Genomic DNA, 26303 nt, shown 5'->3' on the forward strand with positions numbered 1-26303 from the left:
TAAACTTAAACATATATTAAATCTACAAATAACTTTATAAAATAACTAGTATGGTCATGTCCCCTGTATAAAAGTAGATTAATTCTAGATTGTGTTCACTCCATTTCTCCTTTTATTCTACCTCCTACTTCATGATTTTTCCTCTGCATGTTGTTCCAGAGAGTTTGGAATTATTTCTTATATTTAGAAGGTACAGAAGACAATTTTTCTGTGTTGCAATACAAAACATTTTTTATCTCATCTCCTTCCTCCATTTTAAAATATGAAAGATTAAGTACCAGACAGTGTTGAAGGATGTCCCACAGAGACATTCACAACAAAAGAAGATCCCTTAGAATTCAATAAAAAAGAGGCATTTTAAGCTTAAATCTAGTGAAGACACGATCATTGGTGATTATGGAATAAAAGTAAGCAAAGGTGGTAGAGTTTTACTAAGCTAAATTCAGTGGGTGTATGTCTCTAAGTACTGTATGATTCAGTCTGTTGTTCCTGTTGCCTGCTTCATCTCACTTATCTTTTTTTTCTCCCCAGATGCTAGTGTTTCTGTTCAAAGAGGCTTCTTTCACCTTAGTGTTCCATCAATGCCTGTTTTCAGGCAGAGGTTCAAAAGCATTGACTACTAAATTGCCTACAGCCTTCCCACTGTCCCTGTGAGAGCAGACCACAAGAGCTTCCTTAAGCCACAGTGTCTCCTTTCTTAACACCGCCTCTCAGTGTATAGTGGCATTTGGAGCACCTGAGCCATGTGTCACTCCTAGCAGCAGACCCTCTGCTGTTAGTCCCTCTCTAGACATGGTGTCAGCAGCATCAGCAAGGACCTTGCTATCTGCTGGTCCTACTGCTCTTCAGCTCCCACATTTGGTGCAGGGATTTCTCTCACCAAATTTTACCTTTCTGAAAGCTTCTTCTGACTTCCCTCCAAAAAACAGGATACTCTTTAATGCGGGGGTTTAAACTTTTTTTTTTCTCTTGATTTTTTTCCAAAGTTATTAATAATCACTCTTGCAAAACATGCCCTCACATAAAACCTTGTCCCTCAGTCTGAACCCACATGACTTCTCTGGCAATATTTGCAGACCTGTTAGAACAACTTCTGTTTTTCAGCTATGTTTTAAGGTTTACACATTTGATCTACACTGAGGAAAATATATCCACTGTTTAAAATTCTGCTGTTTCAGTATGCCTAAGGCATGAAAAATGTGTTCTCTATTTCCCTAATAAAGTTTTGATTTTCCTCTCTTTTCAGGTACCTGCTTAATTTCTTTTGCAGAAATGTAAATCTCTCATATTCAAAAATCGTTGTCTCTGCCTATGCTTTCACTGCCTTTTCCTTCCGTTGATCCCTTTCTGATTTTTCAGTTCCCTCCTTTTTAAATCCTCTCTTATTTTCTGCTTTATATCCTTTTTAAGGTTAGGTTTTACCATAGGAAGACTTACCTATTGTCTACACCACAGCTTACAAAGTCTGCTCTGTTTTTATTGTTTGGTTGGAAACCTAGGCTAAATAAAAAATAAAATAAAATTTTAAAAAAAAGGTTGTACTTATTCCAGCATTAGAGAACCATTAACCTAAAACAAATGTATAAGGAAAAGAAAGAAGCGAGACCATTTAAAAACAGGGTTAGTACCTATTTCCCTGAGGAATGGATACATTGACCTTTAAAACAACTTGTTTCCAGACAGCTCTGTCAGCATTTCATCTTGCTTTCCCTTTATACCTACATTATTCTTCTTTAAAATGCAGGGTACACCTGTGTTCTGCTACAGTTGAAGCACCATTTCTTGCTTTTAACTTCTTGTTAAAAGACCCTTTCATTTTTTCTAAAAGTTCCTTTTAAATGAAATTTCTTTTATGTTCATTAAATGTCAGAGCACATTCAGGAGAGAGGAAAATTAAAAAGAAAAATATACATATGCTCAGAAGTCATGTTAAGATTCTGTCCTTTATACTGAATTCTTTATTATATTTACTTATTCAGAAATTCAGAGTCCTGAAAAAGTGTTATTTAGCTTTCACAGTGGGTAGCTGATTTGATAAGTCAGGTGTGCTGGACTTTTGTTCTGTTGTGTGCTCTCACCTAACTGAATATTCATGGAAAGTAGGTGTTTCTTTTAGGATAATCATATGAGATATAACTGCAGGTTGGCCCAGAGACATTGTCAGAGTTACATCACAAGGGGGTTTTCATCTATGCTTCAAACACACCTTGAACCAAACATTTTTGAAACAACTATTTTCCTAGTCTGGCTGAAGTAAGAGACACATGGGAACACTGTACCATCTAGCCTGACCCTCTATATACCACAGGTCAATAAGGTTCACACAAATACTTCATAATGCCTAAAGATTTATTTAAGCCAGAAGTTTCAGTTCTCAAATTGCTGTAGGTACAGGTAAAGACAGACCAAAGGGCAATCAGTATCTTAACCTTCTCCATGGCTGGAAAACTGTTATGGTGAGGTGATTCCAGCAGGAAAATGTCTGACACAATTCTTCCTCCTTCTCTGTTTCCTCATGCAAAGCCCCATAGAAAATTTGCTTATTTATGCAAAGCCAGCATTGAGTTAGCCTGGGTGAGTTATGCACTGCAGAGATTCTCCATGTTGCAGAGGTGACCCACACTACTCATTATTCACCTTGATTTTATATATATGTATAAATAAAACCAGCAATTGCTTATTTGACTTTTGTCCACTACTTTTGCAGGTCAATTTTAAAAAGACTGACTGAGCTGAAAGCACCCAGACTGGAGACAGAGATTGCCATGGAGGCTGCTCAGGAGAGGAGGGGGCTGCAAGGTATGATGGGCAAAGAGGCACGATGTGGAGCTGAAATCCACCAGCTTCTGTCAGGTGGCCAAGCCTAAGAGGCTCCACAGTGAGTTAAGAGCCTCTGGAGAGGTCAAGCCTGTGTTAGTATTTGTGATACCATTCTCTGGCACTGCATTCAGCTGGCATGGAGCAGCTCGCCTGAACTATCAGACTCTCTGGCTTTCTGAAACAGGGTGCTCTGAGTCTGGTGCATCTTTTGGGAATGGTTTCCAGCTGTGCTGGCTCTGGAGCCACACCTGGGATTTGTCAGGATGGCCTTGGTCGATGCGAAGCACAGTCAGTGACTGCTCCAGCAGTTGCTGCCATGTGGAAGCTGCTCTGTAGCTCCCTAGAAACAAGGACATGCACTGTGGGCTGGAGATGTGTAAAGTTTAATGACTTTAATTTCCATTCGATCTTCCTTAATTTGAGTTTTTGCTATTTGAAAAGTGTTCTGTTCTTCTTGTAATAGAATTTGGCTGTTTACAGTTAAAGGCCTTTAGACTTTAGAAACCACTACAGCAGAGGCAGATTCACATTAAAGCCCTGGCCAACTAGTTCCACAGTCTCTGTCACTTGGGAAAGACATGGCAAAAAAGACAAGAGAAGTGCCACAGAACACTGGTACACAAAGGAAAATAATATTCTTCCCTATTCCTGCCAGAACTCACTTGTATCCCAAAGGGTAAGATTTAGAAGTGTTGGCCTAACAATGCAGCTTCCTATTCGTTTCCAGCAAGACAGTTTATTTTTAGAAACAAAGGTCTGTGAGTGGTATTGAAGATTTTTTGACTGGTGAGAGTAATCTTTGTTTTAACTTCTACAGCTTTCCTTGTTTGCAACCCAGTTAAGAGAAATTGAGGGAGGAATTACCATTAAACAGAATGGTTTATGGCATTTAAAACCATCACAATCCCATGTTCCACTGCTTGCACTAAAATTGCAGCTTTACAAATGGCCAAATTCATTCCACTTGCAGCATAGTACTTTGAAGATTCTTTTTAGAAGGTTTGAAAAATAACGGCCTGTGCGCTTTTAAAGTTCTGTGTGCCAAATCTTCAATAGACTCCAAGAAGAGAAAACGATATTTGTGCTGTAAAAGTTGTTTGGTATATCACTGTTTCGAGTCCTAAAGCCTAGCTGCAAAACATAGTGAAGTCAATAGGACTCCTTTTCCTGACAGGACAGACTTTGATTAAGCCGTTGTCCTGGTTTTGGCCGAGATAGAGTTCAGTTCCTTCCTAGTACCTGGTACAGTTCTGTGTTTTGGATTCAGCGTGACAATAATGTTGATAATACGCTGATGTTTTAGTTGTTGCTAAGTAGTGCTTACTCTAAATTAAGGACTTTTCAAGTTTCCCATGCTCTGCCAGCAAGCAGGTGCACAAGAAGCCAGGAGGGAGCAAAGCTAGGACAGCTGACCCAAAATAGCCAAAGGGATATTTCATTCCATAGAACGTGATGCTGAGTATAAAACCTGGGAGGAGTTCTTCAGGAGCCACCAGTCGCTGTTTGGGTACTGGCTGGGCATCAGTCAGTGGGTGGTGAGCAATTGTCTTGTGCATCACTTGGGTTTTGGAATTTTTGGGGTTTTGTTGTTGGTTTTTTCCCCTTGGATCATATTCCTCTCTCTCCTTCTCCTCTTCATTACAATTATTGTTAGCTTTATTTTTATTATTATTATTTTTACTTTATTTCAATTATTAAGCTGTTTTTATATTCACCCATGGGTTTTACCTTTTTCCAATTCTCCTCAGCCCTCCAGTGGACGCAGAGGGAGAGTGAGCGAGCAGCTGCCTGGTACTTAGTTGCTGGCTAGGGTTAAATCATGACACCTGTTTTACAGCCAATTTGAAACTTTCAGGAAAATAAATCTTAAAATAAATTAAAAAATTATTACTTGCATTTCAGGTAAGCATTTTTTTTTTTTAATGTAAGTGGTCATGCATCAGAAATATCTTCTGGAGGTAGAGTAAAATTTTAGAGACAAGACCTTAAGAGGCATGTCAAACTCTGAAATCTAAATAAAAATGTACCACATAATGTCACCTCAGGTTCACATCTTTACTAAACCGACAACAGAGGTTGCTATACAGAGGTGTCTCTATAGTCCTGACCTCAGAGCACACGGTCAAATTCCAGCAACAAATAGCAAAAAGATTATACTGCATTTTCTTTCTTCAGCTTTTAAGTCCTAGAAAGGCAGTGCTTTCCTTAGTTGAAGAGAAATGCTGAGATGGAAGCTTAACTTAACAGGCTTTTGGTTTTATACTGTTGCTAACAGGACAGCTAATTATTTTCTCTTTCAAAAATTAATATCGGTATTCTCCCACAAAACAAAACCTCCTCTGGCTTCTGGCCAACATCATCTGCTTTTCTGCCAGCAGTAGGCAGTGCGCACTGTAAGCCAGCTACGCTGGTGTGTGTAGCAGCTCAGGGACTGCCTGTCTGCTGAGCTGACCTCTGCTGTCTTTAGTCTTCCAGGGCTCCCTTGTCCCCATTGTCCTAGCCATTTGGTCCTATCTGCCAAAGTTATCTGCAAAGATAACTTCAAGAATAATAAAAAAAAAAATTACTTAGGTGGTTCTCTGAAAGTTCTCTGAAAGTACCTAAACTCATTTCTTGATGAGGTTCAAAATGCTTTCCTGACAGAATTACAGCAGCCAGGGAGCCTGGCACTGTGTCTTCGGAATTGCTGCAATCCAAAGATTTCTAGGCAATGCCTGAGAAATGTGGTGTAACCAGATACCCCAGCAGATCAGAAAGTCTTTTTTCTGCTCCTACCTGAACAGGCAAAATTTTAAACTGCAAGACTCCACTCATATATTTTTTCTGGCAGAAGCCAATGTAAAAATGGCACATTCTTGTGTTTAGGTGTAATTCTGCTTGTATGTATTTGTATTTCAGTAACATTTATCCCATTATTAAAAGCTACATTTATTATTTATGCCAGTGTTACTCAGATAGCAGGAATAAAGTTTGTGTTACTACTCACCTCGCCAAACTTTCATCCACTAAGCAACAGAGTACACGTTGGGAAACAACTCACATAATATGAACATCTCAATGCCAATGAGGTAATGAAAGAGAAATAAAGATGACCGAATTTGCTACATGCCTGAAGGAGTAAGAAGAGAACAGGAACACCCAGTTTAACTCCTTTTGTTTACAGCAACACATTTTAATTACTATTTACAGTTGCATAGGAATTCTGATCCATTGAACAAAGAGGAGTTAGTCAAGATGAAAAGTAAATTCCTTGTATGAAATCAAAATAAGCTTCTGAAAATCATTATGATAGAAATGGATTTTCAGACTCCTTAGAAAGGAACAGAAAGAATCAGGGAGTAATATAGAATATTTGTGCATGATATTTCTTTGGGACTTACTGTTTTAGAGCATATCTTGAGCCGTGTTACTTAGTGTTAACTGAGCAATAAAGATTTAAAAGTAGATGGTGGTGTGTTCCTTTATTATTTATTTATAATTCTTTGTTCATTAATATAAAAAATACTATTTTCCAAATTCTATGCTAACATCTTAAGATCCTACATCCTTATAAGTCTTTCAGATAGATTTTTATTTTCAAGGTTTAAAAATATTTTCAGCCTTGTTCCATACATCAGTTACTACTGGAAATCCTTTAAGACCTGTTTACTACATGATTTAGTTTTACAACTGCGGAGAGAAAATAACTGGTCATTATTTTTCATTGTGCTAGTGCAAAATGGATTGGTAAATATTACTGCCGAATCTTTGCAAGTGTCAGTGTGGGAACTATCGAGATACAACTGAAGTTAATAAAAGGCTTTCTGTTAACTGGAGCAAGAAGTGATCTGAACCCTGACAAAGTAAATAAGTTTGGCTGATTTCACACTGACATGGACTGCTCCTGCTTTGGGACCTGATGGGCTAGTGCAGGGCTAGCCAGGGCCTCAGCAGTGCTGCACGTTTGGGAGAAATGCTTCATCAAGGCTTACAACTGCAGAGTTTAGGCTTTCTCACTGATCATCTCTAAGTGATGGCACTGAAAGAGATCCTCACATTTCTCTCTCCTCTCTTCACTAAAAGTGCACAAAGTCTGCTACCTGTTACATCCTGTGGAGCTAATAGAGTTCCCAAACAGTCATTTAATTTGCATGCAAAACCTCTTTTCTATGCAGTAGTCTCCATATCTAATTAAACCCTGAAATAAAAACCATAACAAATGCCAGTGCCCAATGAAGTAGTACACAAATAAAAATCACACCCTGCTCAGAATACAACCCCTACGAAGTGGGTTGTATCTCAGCCCTGTGCAGCCATGCAGCTCTCTAAAACAATATTGGCATTACCAGTAACAGGCCACAAGCTTTGTAATTAATTTGCAAGCTCTCAAGACTGAGGCTTGACCAGCATGCTCAGTCCAAACTTTTCTTCACCTGTTACAGCTTTGTCTTACTTGTTTTAGCTGTGAAAATAATTTCTGTAACTGACATGATGTTTATGGCTAATTTATTTTGGTTTTATCATCTTTGTACACCACAACCATAGTTTTACATAGGTAGCAGCAACTAGAAAGCTTTCTATGTAGAATGAGATATTTATGACTCTGTCATAATGATTTAGTGTAGAGAAATACAGGCCTGGTAGAACAGCAGGGTTGTTGAGTAGTGAAGACATAGAGGTGGCACAGGTGAGGGCAAATTGGGATGATAAATGCTAGGGCACAGGCTTGGTACTGGAAATCCCGTAGGTATAAACAGTTCACCTATAGTTAGTCAAAAAACCTGCAAAGCTGGACAAAACTTAGTTTAAATGTCACAAAGAGAATAAAGAAATGGTATCTAGTGTATGTAAAAGGCATCGTATATAGAAAATTAAGGTGTAATGTAGAGCTATAGATCAAACAAGAAGGCAAAAAGGCTTAAAAGTGTGATAGCAAACACAGAAATTATGTTAGGAGTATCCTAGAGTGGGAAAAAAGAAACTTTCAAAATGAACATTATATTCCTCCCAGTAAAGGACTCCAGGTGCTGGCAACTCGCCATGATACCCCACCAGTCACCAGCCTGAACCCACCAATGTTAGCACCCAGACAAGCAGGTGAAGGTGAGCATAAACACCAGGAAAAGGTGTGGAAGCTATGAAGTGTGTGTATAAAAATTCTAACTGTGTTATTATTCTTTTTCTGTAACATTCAAATATGAACTAATAATGATTAGATTCTGAAAATTTCCACTATGCTAACAATAAATTATTTGCTTTATGTATGTGTATAAAATAAGTATTTCTGCTTTGCCCATAAAGAAGATTTTAAGTGTAATACATGCTCACCTTAATAAAAAGCAGTGGTTTCAGTGGGGTTCAGGACTTCACACAATGGGCCAGTTTTATTCTACCCCAGCCTTCAATTCCTTGGAGTGCATTTCAGCCCACTTTAGCCCAAACTATCTCTCAGCATTGTCTAAAACCTGGAAGACCTTGTCTCCTGTAGCAGCACTTCTGTACTGGCTTTTAGTTGCTTCTTCCTCCAAGGCCAGTCCCAGCTCCCTTGGGAACCAGTGGCATCTGCCTGCTAGCATGGCACACCTCAAAGTATGTGTGCAGCACACTGAGCCCAAACCTTCACCCTTCATTCAGCAGAAGTCCCAGGTACTTCTGGAATGACACAGGTGCCCCCAGTCATCCAATAGAAAATTACAGGCTATTACCCTGTGCATATATATATCTGAACGTCTGTTGGTATTAAGCATGAACAGTGCATAGGATGTTAGGAACTGCTTCTCAGAAATTAGTTTTTCTGCACGATAAATATCAGTTTGTATTTCTGTAATTTATTTTATTTCTACTTTACTAGTTTCCATAATATAATATCTTTCTGGTTTATGTGAAGGATTCAGGATGTAGCTAATTTAATGCTGCTGTTAACATTATTTTTTTGAGAAGATAGCAAAAGTCTAATCTTTGAGCTATATTTCAAATCTGTTTGTAAAGCATCTGTTTTATTAAAATTGAAGGCTCAGAGAATGACAGCACAAAAACTAGTACTTCTTTCCTCCCTAATTTCCCTAGTGGAAGGAATATGTTTTTTCACTTCATTTAGTTTTTAATCTCCCTCCTGCAATATGATAAAAATGTTTCATACTAGCCAAATTATTAGTGACAACTGAATGACATATGCAGTGTTGCATCTAAAATGTGATTTAACAAACTGATTGAGTCCTAAACACAGAGCAGATTGACTTCCAATGGACCAGTTCAAATTCATTCCTGGTTTTATGGGGAAACTAATTCCACTGGTTTTTAAACTACTGTTGACAGGATATTTTAAAGTCTGTTTTCTTCTGGCTTCTTAACATATTCCCTAGTTGACTTGTTCCATTGCCTGTTATCAGACTTGCTCTAACAAGCACTAAGTCAGTAAAAGTTCTCATTCTCATCAGTCAACCCTGAGCAGTCTCCTAGTTCATATTGCAGGTTCATATTGCAATATAAGTTTTTATTGTATTTTCTGTACAAACTCTCTGGGTAGCAAACTCCTCATGCTTCCTGCAAGAACTTGTCCAGAGTACATGACATTGAAAAGAAGTGTGTGGTAAGAACAGTGCAGCTCAGAGAATGGAATTGCAATCTCACATGATTTCCTAAGTGTTAATTTATGTGCTAATTGATAGAGAGTGAGCTTTTTGTTTCTAGATCTGAAACATTTTAGCTAGCAAAAGTTAGTGGTTAAGATACATCTTATAATATTACAGTTCAGTTTTGTTGGCTAATGGAACATAAAATGAAGGTATAATGAAATAAAGGCATTTTTTCAGCAGAAATATATGCATTCAGTATTTCAGGCTGCACATCTCCATGATGTGCACATAGCAAGAGTGTGCTACTGTTGTGGGCCTGCACTAGACTTGAGGAAGGGAGTGGAAGAGGAATATAGCCCTGACACAATTGCTCACATATGAAGATAATTGGCACTAAACTGTCATTTGCTTTGTTCTGCAATACCAGTATTCTAAGAGGACATGGCCAGCTACATGTAGCCTAAGAGGTTATAAAGGCTTTTTGAAACATTTGCATGTTCTTTATTATCATCCTCTCTTAAATTGTGAAGAAAGGGGATGTGCCACTCACTTCTAAAGCTTTGTCAGGGCCACTTCAGAACTTGTTTTGAATTTTTACTTCTTGTGAAATACTTTTTAAAAGAATTATTTGTCTTGCAGGGTGCTATGTAGGTTTTGTCTAAAAGCATCCCTGGAGACCACTCTGAGTGCCATTCACCCTTTTCACGTGCTGTCTTCCAAAAGTCCAGATTTACTTTTGTCCTCGGTTGGTATTTGGAGCAATTTTCCTGCTTATTGTGAGCTGCTCCCACAGATTCTTTAAAGCAAACATCAGCAGAGGATGTTCAGTATCCCTTTCATCAAAATAAGCTTACTTGGATGTCCTTTGAGGCATAAGCCCAAGTTTAAAAGTACTCTGATTTACAGAACTGTTTTACTGCTAGTAGTATACATTTTGTTATTAATAGCTGTGATACTGGGAATGTCTTTTGTTCTTATTTCCCTAATCCATCATCTGAGCTAACTTGTTAACTGTTTACTATTGCCAGAGAAAGGAGCTCTCAGCAGATTCTATGAGTCCAATTTAAAAAAATATATTTTTATCAATTCAGAGATGCCAGAGAAAGGACAGAAGGGTGAAAGAAAAAAAAAAAAAAAAGCAACTTTCATAAAGCCTCAATCAATTTATGTCTTTCTTATTAAGATCTTTTAAAACACAAATACTTCTCATTTGTGTTATAGCAGACTGTTTCATAAGTTTTATGAACAAATGTTAATGGATGGACTGTTTCTGTGTCAAAATTTCCTTAAGTTTTCCCATGGTGGTATGAAGTATTTGCAGTAATGAAAAGAAAGCTTTTCTGGAGGTCTCTGTTTTGCAGTGTGACATACTATTTCATTCCCTGTTCTCGCTGACACTAATGGACAGCTGTACCAGTCAGTCCGTGATGAGTCCTTTCACACCCAATAGTCTGTGCCCTAACTAGAGTTAATCTTATAGACCAGCAAAGCAATAGCAAGCTACTGTACTATAAATTTAAAACATGATTTGAATTTTATTTTGCCTTCGATGACAGTATGTAGTGGTAGAAAAGCCACTGCCCTGGCAAGCAGTCAGTCACAGACTGTGTCCTGACCTTGGCAACAGCAAACCGGATGCCTGTAGAAAGACAAGACCAGTATGGAGCAGCACTTTCTGCTGTGGAAGCTGTATCCAAACCACTGCATTGAAATATAGACAGATTAGACATACGGTCTGTGAAATGGCCTCAGTTTTCTTTGGATCTCTATATACATTGATCTACTAAAACATCCTAAAGCAAAAAAGTTGTCAAGAGCTATGTAGACAACATGTATCAGTATTTCCTGCCCTTCCCTGTAAACCTGCTGTTACCCCTCACTTCTTGTATGTTGAGAAACAGTGCACAAGCATTCCCGTGATCTCCTCAGTGTCTTCTCTTGCTTTAAAGACTCCTGTCATTTCTAGCTTGAGCTGTGGGGTCTTTTTCCAGGTTGAAGAGTTCTTAAAAATAGACTCCTTGGGAGTTTAGAAGTTATTTTCTTCTTGTCCTTCTGTGTGGGTTTCCTATTTTGCCATAGCCTCATTCAGATAAATATGAAGAATATTCAGTTGAACCGTAGTCACTTCCAATGACACATTTGTGTTTTGAGTTAGTTCTCCAGTCCCTTTCTAATCATTCATAGTACTGTATTTGCTGTTCCTTTAGCAGGAACTGAAGGCTCTCTTGACATCCTCAGAGAACAGAACTACCTGCCCTGACCAGGAGTTTTCCTTCCTTGGCAGAACAGTCATTTTAGCATCATTATTGTTTATTTTTAGTTAGGACTGCTTTTCCCCATTTACAGTATTTCCTAGTGGACTACACTGTTTCTATCATTTTGTCTGCTCACTCAGCATGGTCTTAATGCCTTCAAAAACAGAATTAGTTGCAACATTTTAAAATGCTAACAATAAATTCTGTCCTCTCACTATCTACATCCTTCTAGATCAGTTATGTACACATCAAAAAGATCTCTGAAATTCTAGCAACCTCTCCTTACTGATAAACTTGACTTTTGCTCTTCTTTTCCCATCCTTTCATGAATCATGAATCTACAAAAATTATGTTCCCTTTCTCCAACAGCATCTTGATTTGTTCAAAAATCTCTGATGAGGGAAACTGCCACAAACATTTTTAGAATTCTAAATGCTATTTATCTGCTGAAATGTGTTTATCTACAAGGAAGGTGACAGTCACTGTCATATGCTGTTTTCCTTCATGAGGTAAGGACTCCCCTTGGCTACATATTAATACTGTCAATATTCTTAGTTTGATAATTACTCATCTAGCATTCAGCTAGAAGGTACTTCAGGAAAGGCTTTCATCCTGTATTGTAAAGCAGATAAAAAAAAAAAAAATCACAAAGAGCTGTTGTGCAGTGACAACTTTTGAATTAAGCAATATGCGTGATGAAGATGGTTACTCTATATTCCTGAGGCAGATCACTTATACATCCAGAGTGAATCCAACACCATCATGAAATTCAGTTTTAACAATTTGTACGGATGTGGCAATATTTCCAAGAGTTGGGAAAGATCTGAGCCTGCCACTTTTACTGTTTATGACTGTGAAAGGGGAGGGCTTTTTCGGTTGTGTTCATTATGGTAAGTGATGCAGTTGTACAATCAAGACATTTTTCCATCTCTTTTTTTTTCTTGCATAACCAATGAAAATTGAAAAATGAATTTACTGTGGCAAAAGTAGTCTCCTCTTCAATACAAAATTTCTGCCCATTTTATTCTTTATTATGCACTGTAAATGGCAGCAGCACTTGCTGCATGGAAATCTAATTATTTTTGCACAGAGCACTTTATTTAGTCTAATATGTCATAGACATGAGAGTAACTCAAGGACACAGTAAATGAGGGGGAAAAAATAAAAATTGACTGGGATGAAAGCAGCCAGAGCAAGCATTTTGATTCAGTGGTGGCCCACTGAAATGGTAGGACATGGTTTATACTAATAGTATTCTTTTTCTCCTTTTTGGAAGAAAAACATAGCTAAGATGCTAAAAGCTTTGCATTTGCCTTCTGTACAACAAACAGATGATTGCATGTGGTCCAGATCTGGTAAAGACCAGGAGCTTAGAATTTTTAGAAGAGCAGCCCTGTGGATGTCTATGCCAGAGAGCGAACCTACTCATGCATCTAATTGCTGGAAGTAATTTCCTTGCGAAATACAGGAAGAATCTTCAGATAAGAGAGGGAAATTTAGGCTTGGGATACAATAGAGATATAAATGGATGATTAGAGACAGGGGAAAACTATCTGGAAGTAAACTGCTGTGTACAGCAGTGAGCTTTTAATATAGTTCACTTAGTTGCATACTATTCTGTTGGAAATTAAGAGAATGTTTCCAAGTCCCATACTGCAATCTATTTGCTTGTACTTCATTTTCTGAAAAGCTGTGGTAGACACTCATTCTTCTTAGAAGTGTGGTGTGGTGCACGTTTTTTTACTGGCCTTGAGCTAGAGGGAAGTGTATGGGTAGATTTTAAAGGTGTCTGTTGTGTGTGTGTACGTATACACATACACCGGCACAGATACACACACACACACACGTCCATGGTAGCATGGAAGATTTTTTTTGTGTGTGTTTGCTTGCTTGCCCAGTTGCAAACTGAAGGCTTTCCTCTCTTAAACAAATCTCAACTAATTTGTTTCAAGGTTTCCTCTGACAAACAGGATCCTGTAAGAACAAGATCAAACACAGTATGTCGGATCAAAGACTGTGCTGGTGAGTATTCAACTTTTTTCAAGATGAAGCAGAGTTGATTTCAAACCCATACATCCTTGTAGACATTTAAGTGAACTGTTCTCTAAAGGCAAATACTGTCTTTTTTTTACATTCTGCTGCCTCTTACAGAGACAGCAAATGAGAAAGGATCTAACATGATATTAACCCATTTTGGAAACCCTTTGAGAAATATGTTTCAGTAATATCTCTTACCCTATACAGCTAGAGCTTTAGATGATAGACAGACCTTCCACACCCACCTACCAAAGCCATTAGAGAAGACTGTTTTATTTTCTCCCTGGGTTTAGGTGTACAAATCATTATGATTTAAATAGATTTATGGGGAAAGGAAGAGTTTCTTCAGCTCCACAGAGCTCAGCTCCACAGAACTATGCAGCTGCTCTTTGGTCCTCACTGCCCAGAACCTTGCCTCAGAGAGAAATCAAATCAGAGACGCTAAGGAGTAAGTAGATTATTGAACTGACTTGATGATGTTTATTGAAGATTATAAAAAGATTATATAAAGCATACATTCATTTTCTTCAATTTCATCTTGACCCGGTAAATCATTTTAAGTGCAGTTGCCTTGGCTTCCCACCAAAGAATTACTTTTAAATGGACATTTTTACTTTATACTTTACACAGACATCTTCCTTTGAGAATAAGAAATGCCTATCATAAAAGTGCACTTTTTCTTACAAAGAAAAAGGCAGTTATTATTTCATTCCAATTCAATTCTACTTACTCCTATGTAATCATAATTTTTCTTTGGAAAGTGTCCTCTGAATGCTTATGCTAATTTATTGGATGTAAATTTTATCTTTTATTTATTTATCATAAAAATAATTCTAAGTCAAAACTAAAATTAAATTTAATGAGAATTATGCCAAAAATATTTTTTTCAGGCAATTTCAAAGCACTGTTTCAATTTGTACTTTTAAAGATTTCCATTATAATTAAATATGAATAAAGTGTAATTAGTTTATATTTTAATAAAACATCTTGTCTTGAAATACCAGACAGACATGTTAAGAAGACAAAGCCCTGTAAAAATATTGATGTGAAAAATATGCTAATTTTTTTTTCTCATTACAGCTCCTGGTTTTCATGAAGTGATATTTTCTGATGAACTGAATGCTTTCCCCTAAAAAGTTCCTGCTAGGTCTAATTTCTTCTGAAATTACTTCTGCTCTATAAATCTGTGGTCCGTCTTCAATCAAATTATCTTTTTATTGTCTCCCACAAACCAGGAGACAGATGATATTATCATTGTCTCTGTGGAGACAAGTTTCAGACATTGTAAAAATTGTATTAAAAATAGTAATTAATTGCTTTATAAAATTTTCCAAGAGCCAGTTAAGTAATTATTACTCTGAATTATAAAATAAAGATGTATGTAAAATGTCATTTAAATATAAAATATTTACTTTTATCTGTTTTCTTCATAAATTTGCAGAGAAAGTTGATATAATGCTATGATGTTAGATAAAGTACCATAAAAATGATCTAACACCAGTGACCTAGCATGGAAAAAGTTCATGGGATATAGCACCAGGAAAATGAAAGGTTAGAAATGTTTGAATTGACTTATTATATTTAAGTCAAGAAGCAAAAGCTCAGGTGTCATTTAAATGTTCACTTTTTTGAACACACAGCTTAATGAAGATTTTAATCTTCTGTTTTTGAAAATACCAAGCAATTAGAGCATGTCTAAAATGTTATAACTGCGTGTTAGAAATATAGCTATCATGTCTGTGGGAAATATCTGTATTATGTTCCAAACTGAATGTACTGTTGGATCTGATTTGCCTATTAGCAGGGAACTTGGGAAGATTTTATTACAGTCATGATGCTAGCAGTTGTGTGCTGTGCTTTGCTGCAGAGCAGCTACCACAAGAGAGACCCCTGCACCTCTGAAGGGCACTAAAACTAATCACCTCTCCTTCTGACACCAGATGTTAGCCAGGCCAGTTGATGGGGCTAATGCAGGTTATTACGATTGCCATGTGTATGCTTCCTGCCAAAGAATGGCTCCAGATGTGCTTAAAAAGCAGCTACAAAGAGCTTGCAGCTATGCACAAACTCCACAAGCCTGTTATCATCAGGTATTATCCTTATGTAGCACTCATCCATTCTCCGTTTCCCCCAAAACCTCCTTTGAAGATTGATGTTCCTTTCCCTTTTCTTGGTTTTACTAAGTCTGTTGGAGTCATATAGCTCCCACCTGCTCTTCTTATTGAACATAAAGGGAAGAAGAAACCCTGACAAGAGCGGTGCAGGTTTATATTATTATTGAGTGGATGACAGAAGCTGCAAGAAGAAAATGCAGAAGCTGAATAAGGAGAAACCTGTATGACACCTGACTTGGGGCAGGCTGCTGTCTGGTGTACTCAGTGACCCACAGCAGTGCTGGGAGGGGTTAGCACCCGCCTCTGCCAGCAGAAATTTGGGGTTTGATGAAGAATCTCAGATTTCCTTTCTTTTAGCAAAATGCCTTGCTCTCTTCCTTGAGCAACCAGACATGGCAGACATAATGGTCCCCCACCAACTTCACAGCAGAGTCTGATTCTTTTGCCCAGCATGCTGACAGTTCTCCCAGTTTTATCAAAAATCCGTGCTACTTTGGGGACTTCAGCCTCAGGAACCATGTGAAAATGAAGAGCATTCATTTTCATTCTGTAATAAACTTGTGGAAGATGGGAGTATCAGGACATGTTAAGGCACCTCTACATCCTTTACGTCTTCGGGATTGCTACAATTTAGGGTGCTTTTGCTTAATGCTTGGTGGCAGCATTATAGTCAGTTCAGGATTTTTCTCATGTCACAGTGGTGGCTCTTTCTCTTCATTAAGCAAAATATTTAGGAAATGTCAACATTTATATTTTCAGGCCTTCTCTAGAGTATTTCAGCTTTCTCTGCTACTTGAAACATATGGTCTTATTTCAGACCCAACTGAAAGCTGCTGTGAACATATTTGTGCTGCGCTGGAAGGACTTCCTTCACCTAAAGATTGATCACATATATTGTCTTCATGGCATTTAAATATGAAAGAACATGTGGTCTGATAAATTAACTCAGCAGGGTGCGTGTGAGGTGTCGGTGGGGATACAAATTTGTCTGTCTCTGCCAACCCTCTGGAGAGAGAGAGGTAAATTAAATCCATAAACTAAGATATTTTGCTCTCTGCACACTTCTTTCTTTAGCTGCAGGTGAAACACAGCTGATTTGAAAATGATGCAAAAAATGCTGCAGAAGCTACGTTCTCAAAGGGCAGTGGACCATCCGGATGAGGAGATGGCAGGGACTATGCACAGACAAGGCAGAGTGGGCACAAGCTGTGATGACTGTCAGTCAGCAGCTGGCACCTTGTCATGGGACTGTTTCATCACACAAACATACAATGACCACCGGTGACTACAGAAAACCACCACCATGAGGCTGTGTGAAGAGGCTTGCTCTGCTGCTGCACATCCAGATGCTGAAGGCCTTCCTTGTCTAGATGCAGGTTATTATTACACTCTGAAAGAAACCCTCATATGTTACTAGTGCCCTGGGATTTCATGGTGGTAAAACAGCTGCTGGTGCTGTGGGGTGATAGCAATTTAGTAAGCAGCTACTATCTGGCCCAGAAATTATAATTCAGTATAAATGAATGGGCTTCCAACACTCCAGGAGCTGTCTCGCTAGTGCATGTCTCCAGGCAATCCCTCCCACCCTGAACTGCCTGTACGTACTTATTTTAGCCTAAAGCATTTCTATTGATGATCTGCAGTCCTTGATGCAGATTCATGTGCATTAGCACAGATAATTGCCTGGCTGGGTGCTCAGTAAATCTACCATGTGAATGTCTCTGGACAGAAGGGGCTCTATTTAGTCTGAGTAGTATGGATAGCCATAAGATTTCTGTGTTCACTGCTGTTTGAAAGTGTTATAATACACTTTACCACTTTGGCTAATGAACCTGAGCCTTAATATTGGAACATCTGAGAGAAGCAAGTTTAATTACATATGGAACAGCTGTAAACTGGTGCTTAAATATGCATTTAATCAGATGAAAATAGAATTGCTTGGAACCCGCTTGAATGTTCATGTGTCCCTTGTCATTCATGATATTAGAATATGTAAAAATGAGGAAAAACTTCTGCTGAACAGGAATATACTAGTAAGTGTTTCCAGACCCACACCAGAAAAATGAAAAGTACACTATTGATCCTTAGAGCTTAGTCTAAAAAGCCCTTGTGAATTTTATCAAAATAAGTAGGGTAGCAGGAACAGAACCTGAAAATTATTCCTAAATTTAGGAATGGAAGACACAAAGGAGTACCTGTTAATAAAAGAAAGATACAATCAAAATACATTGACTTAGCTCTTTCTATGGGAGAAAGAAATGGTAACTGGAGTTAGGGTACAAAGAATCTGTCTGTAGGAATTTGGAGATTTGAATATAATTTTATTTTAATGATGGTGGGGGCTTTGTGTGTGATTTTTGTTGCTTATTTTCTCATAGGGATCCTTCACATAAAGATGAGATCAAAACAGAAAATTGTATAGGACTATGAAAGACTTAGAGAGGATTTTTTTCAAGGAATGCTATTATAACTGAAATTTAGCAAGAACCCAAGGTTTTTCAATCCTACTTGTTCTAAAATGATCAAAGATTCAAATTAAGCCTATAGCATTAGTTTCCTTATTTAGAACTAACATTAAGCATGTCAGTGGACTAAGCTTTTATTTCACCTCCTGCCAGTTCCTTACCACACCATAACACGTCACAGACTGATAGGTAATAGACTTCGGTTTACTAGAACCTGAAGTATATGAACAGAAATTTCAGAGGTTCAGTTCAACAATTAATTAATTTCTAGGAAGCCAGGTGTACCTTTTGGTGCAGCTTTGATTGCAAGAGGCGGAGAAAAACATTGTTACAAGAGCAGAATTGTACCACCCTGAGAGGGTTTTCCTCTCTGACCATCCCTTTGCACCGGGAATGTGAGAAGGTAAATGTGTCTCACTTCATTCCAGGCTGCAGGGGACATCTCATTGTTCCAACATAAGCCAACGCTATTTTTTTTGCTAGCAACACTCCCTTGCATCATTTCTCCTGGAGAACTCAGGAATTAAAGTTTTGAAGAGGAAAAAAATGTTTGCTGACTAGAGAGGACAGCATGGTTTAACAGCTTAGTTTTTTAAATTTGCCCCTTTATATTCATCAAACCTACTACAAAAATGTTGGGAAATGAGACATCAGACAGTCAGTTAACAGACACAGTTATAGATGTAACATAAAATCTATTCCTTCTGAGGATGTTACACTTGGTAAATTGAGCCCTTCAGAAATTTGCCAGAAGGTCTTTAAAAAGAAAAAAGGGTCTGTTACTGTTTCATGATGATTGAGGAAATGCAAATTGCTTGCAAAAGGTTTGAGTCTTCCTTTGAAACTCTAATTCCAGTATGAGAAGAAAAACCTCTCAGATCATGTTGGGCTGAGAGTGTTCACTGAGCATAGACATCAGGCATATTAGTAAACATCGTTTGTCTTCTTGTACAAAATAGCAATGTCTAAACTGCAGGGAGCTGGAAAGCATCACATGGCCTAGAGTGCTGGTGCCAATCAAATCCAGGTCAGTTATCTGTCCTGACCATTGAACGACTCTTTTGTGATCTGTTTCCCCATGTTTTCCTTTCATGGAAAACATAAATTCATAGAATCATAGAATGGTTTGGGTTAGACAGGACTTTAAAGATCATCTGGTTCCAAGTCCCCTGCCATGGGCCGTGACACCTTTCAGCAAGTTGAGGTTGCTCAAAGCCCCATCCAACCTGGCCCTGAACACTTACAGGGATGGGGCATCCCCTGCTTCTCTGGGCAACCTGTTCCAGTGTCTCACCACCCTCACCATAAAAATTTCTTCCTTCTATCTAATCTAAACCTACCCTCTTTCATTTTAAAGCCATTGCCCCTTGGCCTATCACTACATACCCTTATCATAAGTCCCTCCCCAGCTTTCTTGCAGTCCACCTTTGGGTACTGAAAGGCTGCTATAAGGTGTCCCCAGAGCCAGGCTGAACAAGCCCAACTCTCTCAGCCTGTCTTCATAGGAATGGTGCTCCAGCCCTCTGATCATCTTTGTGGCCCTCCTCTGGACTTGCTCCAACAGGTCCGTGCCCTTTTTATGTTGGGGGCTCCAGTGCTGAATGAAGTACTCCAGGTGGGGTCTCATGAGAGCAGAGGGACAGAATCACCTCCCTTGACCTGCTGGCCACGTTTCTTTTGATGCAGCCCCGGATTTGGTTGGCTTTCTGGGCTACAAGCATATATTGTCGAGCCATGTTGAGCTTCTTGTCAATCAACATCCCCAAGTCCTTCACCTCAGGGCTGCTCTGAACCCATTCTCCACCCAGCCTGGATTGATACTGGGGATTGCCCTGACCCACATGCAGGACCGTGCACTTGGCCTTGTTGAACCTGATGAGGTTTGCACGGACCAAATTCTCCAGCCTGTCAAGGTCCCACTAGATGGTATCCCTGCCCTCCAGTGTGTTAACTGCACTGCACAGCTTGGTGTCATTGGTGAACGTGCTGAGGGTGCACTCAATCTCAGCATCCATGTTGCCAACAAAGACATTAAATGGTGCTGGTCCCAATACCGACTCCTGAGGAAGGCCACTTGTCACTGGTCTCCACTTGGACATCGACCTGTTGATCACAACTCTTGAGTGTGACCACTCAGCCAATTCCTTATCCACTGAGTGGTCCATCCATCAGATCCATGTCTCTCCAGTTTAGAGATAAGGATGTTGTGCAGCACAGTGTCAATTGCTTTGCACAAGTCCAGGTGAGTTGCTCTTCCCCTATCCACCAGCGCTGTAACCCTGTAGTAGAAGGCCATTGAACTGAGAGCCCAGCATGCAGGAGCAGCAGCTCCCCAGGATGGTGTCACAGCTCCAGATGGGAACTGCAGTGCTGCTGTACAGGACTGCTGCTAACACAGTGATGAACAGACCTAATAGGGAGCTTGGAAAAGAGATTCATTTCAGCCCACTTCATCTGTCTGACTTTAAGGTATTCATTTTGAGATGGGGTTTTCACTTCTGTGCTTGAATGATTGGTCTCTGCACTGCCAATTAAAAACTCGCTGTCTCCATCTGAAGTTGTTCTAAGTATTTAAAATAGACTCAAATGAAGCTGAAAGCAGCTGCAGGAATCTTGGAGATCCCTAGAGGCTAAGTTGGGCAACAATGTCAGGATAGTGTCGCCCTTTGGACAGCACTATTTTCTGCCTCTGTAACAATCAAAACAAAAAACAAACAAAAAAACCCAACAAAAAAAAACAACAAAAAAACCCACAGAGAGAGAGAAAATTAAATCCTATCGTTTCAGTTGGCTGTGTTCACACACTGAGGGAGAAGTGGGGTGAAAGCACAGGATTCACATATGCAGAGCTTTTTGAAAAGTAAATGTGCATTTGCATGGCAAATTTCTCCCAGCTGTGAACTACAGAAATTCTGCATCTGGCACAAATGCATCGCGTGACAAAGAAGCAAAAGGTTTTATTCTGGGAAGGCTGGACCTGCAATAAAAATGCCAGGAACAGCAAAGGAAATCCATCTGGACTGATTTCACTGCTGATGCTCCTGTTGAAGCACTGAGAGAAAAAAACTGATCCTTTCTTTAGTGGGTGCCTTGACACTTCTGCTGTCATGTCCTCACTGAACTGCCAAACCCCTGAATTTCCAGTCTCTCTTGTGCTATTGTGACTTGCACAAAAACATGTGTCCATGAAGCCCCTGGCACCCACTGAGCTGCTGTGGTGGTACCTGCAAGGCTGTCCTGGGAAGAGGCTGTGGCTACCAATGTTCTCACTAAAGCTGGCCGAGGGCAGGCAGGCTGCTTGGGCAAGGATTAGGCAGCTGCAGCATTTTTTTGCTCTTTCTGGCTCTGTGAAGGGTCCCTTCAGTGTTACTCATCAAATCAATTAAAGTACAAATACAAATAAGAAGATAAGATTTTTCATTTTTGAAATGAATTCTTTTCAAATTTTGACTTAAATCAATTACTGATTTTTTTTGAAGTCTGAAAACAGTTACACCTGTAGAAGTGTTTATATGTCCAAGAGCTTTTTTGCTTTTTCCAACTCTATCAGTAGTTCCATGCAGATGAACACCCCTCAAAGTCTTGCCTCAGAAAATTCATAACTGTTTTGAGGTCTCTGAAAGCCACCAAAACACAACATCTGTGTTTCATGTTCCTTAATTAAATGTTACACTATGTACTCAACTTTGACATTTTAAAACATTTTATTTATAATGTTTTTACATCTTTTCTTAACGTTTAATCTTCCCGAAGTTATTTTCCCTTACGCTGGATCTTGCCACTTATTTCTTTCACTCTTTTACTTAATAGTCAGTATATTGTTGCAAACAGAAAAAATACTTTTACATTTATAAATATTTATGCAAAATATTTATACATTATATTCCTTGTTTGTTTTTCCTTGAATTTCCATCATTCCTTTTCTTCTCTTTGTACTGTTATTTCTTACCTCTGTTTTACCTCCAGTACTGCTTTCCTCTTCCCTGTCTGCTTTGTTTCCAGTCCTTCATACCTTTTCCTGCCTACCTGCACAAAACTCAAACTATTTCATTAACAAAGAAAAGAGCTGGACTGTTGTGGGAATAATTATGGACAAGGAGATAGGAGAAGTATCACAGCCTCCTTCTATGATTTTCTAAATTTTAGGTTTAATATAGTTAAAGATCAGATATTTATTTTTCCATTTCTGCAGAGACAGACAGGGAGACATCCTCTTCCCTCTACAAGATTGTGCCATTTTTCCAGGGCATGGGAGCCGGAACATGCTACCCCCAGCTCCTGTTCACAAACAATGTGCTGCTTGCACTGCTTCTGCACACCAGTGCCATGAGCTCTCACCCCCAGGGATGATGTACAGTGAAATCACCCATTCAGCCACAACCTTTAGGTAAAAAAGTACAAAAAGTACCATATTTTATTTTCCTTTGCTTTGTTTCCTAGGTCAGTGAAAGAGAAACAAGTAGGGACTACAGTGTGGTAGTTATTGCAGAAGAAGGACTGAGGAAACTTCCCTCTTCAGTCCTTTACAAACCACCTCTACAGACCTGGCATTGCAAAATTATTTGTTCAATAAAACCATAAAACAGATATTTGTAAGATTTAAAGAGATAAAGGCATCCATTCCCTAGCTCCCAAACAAGATCAGCTTTGAAGATCTGTAGAAACTACACAGTTATAAACCCCATAACAACACAATGTATCTCTCACTCTCCTTTTCTACTGCAAAATACAGACCCATCTCCAAAAAAATTATTTAGGTAACTAAACAGGATATTTATGGAAACTTCTCTTAACTTCATTTGGCTAGATATTGCTCTTTAAAAATAACTGCATTTTCAAATTAACTAACTTATGCTTCAGTCACACCAAAAAATGCTGTCAGCAAGCTTTCATTTTGACAATCGTACATTTCACAGAAAACTAAATGTTTAGAGGTACACAGAAATTTAAGTTTAAAAGGTTGTTGGAATGTTGACCAAAAATTTTAACGAAGGTTTTGATTCAAATGAACATTAACCAAAATCCAGCAACTCATTTGATCTGTGAAAGTTTAGAAAATTTAGAGTTTGGGGAACTGACACTGCTAAATTTGAACATTTAAAGCCATAAGAAGCTGCTTAAAGGTGGAAATTGTGACTGGTGCCTTGAATAAATCAGTTGAAAAAGAATTAGTCTCAGCTGTGAAAGGATGTTTTTGTTCTTTGGATCTGACAAAACATTCACTGCAAGGCTGTTGATTTTATAATTGCAAAGAAGACAGGGAAATTATCATAAAATGATATAGAATGCTATAAATGATATGGATTATTACATTTCCTATCAGTTCAGCCATGGCAGTACTGAGTTAAGAATGACAATTATTTACCCTGAGTTATAAAAGAAGTCAATTATAATGATAGTCTAGGCTTGAAGAATAGGATAAGGAGGCAACTGCCTAAGACAGCAAGCTGGGGACAACGGTCTGCACACCTGCCAGTGCTTGAAGAGGTGACACTGGCTCTTCCACACTTAACTGTCACACTCAGTTCCTACCACTATTTTTCATTACTGTGGTTGTTGCAGCCGAGGGACAGGCTGAGCTGTGTAGGAGCTAATTTATGGAGGGGAAATAAGTTAGCCCCTGTCTGCAGAAGTCAATGGGTCCACTTGCATTACCATGCTTTGACTCACTTTGTGAAGTGAGTCATGGAGTACATGAATTGCATTTTTGGGGGGCTAGAATAAAGGGTAAAATGTGTGCCAGGAGTGCAGCTGATGCTCTCCAACTGCTAATGGACTATTAGCAGTTTAGCTAAACAGATTAGCAGATCCATGGGATCTGACTAGAATCCAAATAAGGGATGAAAGTGCAAATATAGATGAAAACCAGATCCAACATAAATACAAGGTTATGACTCAGTCCTCAGCACCAACCTGTTTTGCTCTACTTTCCCCCTTGTACTTCAACACTTGCCAAAGCAGACAGTCATAGACCAAAAAACATCCGACTTGAAGTTGCCTCAGGTCTCTGGAGTTGCCATTTATGTTCCCAGCTAGCCCTTCTTTAAAATTGTTTTTGGTGATGAATAATGATCTTTCTCCTTACAGTCATTACACTCTGCGAGGAGAAATTTGGATGCCAGCAGTTATTTAATTTGATTCATAAACCAAAGACCTCTACTTTGAAACCTGAAAGAAACAGCATTATTTCTGCCTACTATACTGAGGGTAGGAAATTCTGGGTTAAGAGAAAGACAAGAGGATCAGTACCTTGGTTTTGGTCCTTGGATAGATATAACAAAGGTGTGATCTCCTAACCATGGCACTTTCTCTTATTGTTGATGTGATTTGTCAATGAAAAAATAGTTACTGGATGACAAGAGGATTAATTTCAAGGAGTTGTTTGGTTTTTTTTGTTTGCCATGATATATATATTATAAAGTGAATAGATTATTCATCTTACTGGGGATCCAAAGACTGCTGGAACAGCAGGCTTATTTTGCATCCACAAGCAGACAGCTTGTTGGCTTTTTTTATGTTGATGTGCTGCACATCTTCAGGCTTCCTGTAGGTACGAGAAAAGGCTCATTTCAAGCGTAACTGCAGAAGCCTGAAAAAAATAATCTTATGATTGTCTTTTATTTGAGACAGTTTCAGTTTTCAGATGACTGAACAACTTTGTAAACCATCAGCTTGAACTATGGCTATATAAATAATACTCTTTCATGACCTCTAGCTTTCTGAAGAAGATCTGGTCCCTGGATTAAGAAAAACACCACATAATCCCAGTGAGAGTGGACACTCACTTTTCTTAACTGAAGTCAAATGCATAACTCTTGCACCACTCCATGATGCTCTTTCCTTTGCTGTGTTAATTACCATGCCAGTAAAGCACCTGTCAAAAGATGGGCAGAACCATTCATTCAAGGAGTTTGTTCATGTTCATAAGAAAGTAGAAATGTCACCTCTTGCTGTGGACTGCACTCAAGGCTAAGGCATCCACTGTGAACAGTTTGATTAAACTTAGTCACCAGCATCCTCTCATAGCTTTCCTATTTGAGTGTCAGCAGTCCAGATGATGCAGCCCAGATTTACTACTTCAGTCAAGACAACAAGTCCACAGTCAAGTACCTCTCAGCTCTAACAGACCAGGACAGCAGAGAAAAAAATACCAAACCTCAATAATATAATTGAGGCCTTCAACAGTGCACCATCCAGTGTTTTGTTTTGATGTTGTTTTATTATTTTTTTTCTTTTTGCTCAGCCTCAGGCAACATGAAAGGGCCAAAGAATAAATCAAACACAGATAACAGATGTTTCCAGCACTACCTCCTGCACAGGATAGCCTTTTTTTTTTTTTTTTTTTCCTGAGACCAGTTGCAGCCTCAAAAGTGACAAAACCTCCCGAAATCTATAAGTTGGCCTGAAATAACCTCTCAAGTCTTCATAGTGACTTCTATCTGTAAACCACCAATGCCCATTCATGCTTAATACATACCAATGGCTCTACCCCTTAGAGATTTTACCTTTTATCTGTTTTCACCTCTTCTGCAATCACCTTCATAGCAAACAAAATCTTTCATCCTGATTAACACAGCTTGAACACTTCCATTTCTGTAGCAATGGGCATGTTCCCCCAGCCTCTGAAAGGCCACTGTTCTAAACCAGCAATAAAGACAGCTCAGGTTTTGTAGCATCCTTTCACAGTGGCAAAAAAGTCCAACTGTGAAAATCAACATACTCATTTGCCTTGCTTTTAATATCTCTGGACTGACTGCTTCCTTGCTCAGACTTTCCTTGTCCTGTGTTTGGGAAAGTTTTATAAAAGTTATCTTCACAGATTGCTCAGGATCCTTTCTTTTCATGGGGAATATCGTATTTATTTCACTCCTCCCTCTGGCCTTTCTGTTCCCTACTTAGATCTGTTTGTTTGTTACTCTTCAGCTTTTAAGAATAATCTTCAAAAAAGGCTAAAATTAAGTTACCTGAACTGACATCCATTGGAAATATCTGTCGTTACGCTGCAGTGATTTTCTCTGTCTTTCAAACAACTGTAATTATTGATATTGACAGTGATAA

The sequence above is a fragment of the Falco punctatus genome (assembly GCF_963210335.1).
Source record: "Falco punctatus genome assembly, chromosome: 5".
Classification (NCBI taxonomy): domain Eukaryota; kingdom Metazoa; phylum Chordata; class Aves; order Falconiformes; family Falconidae; genus Falco; species Falco punctatus.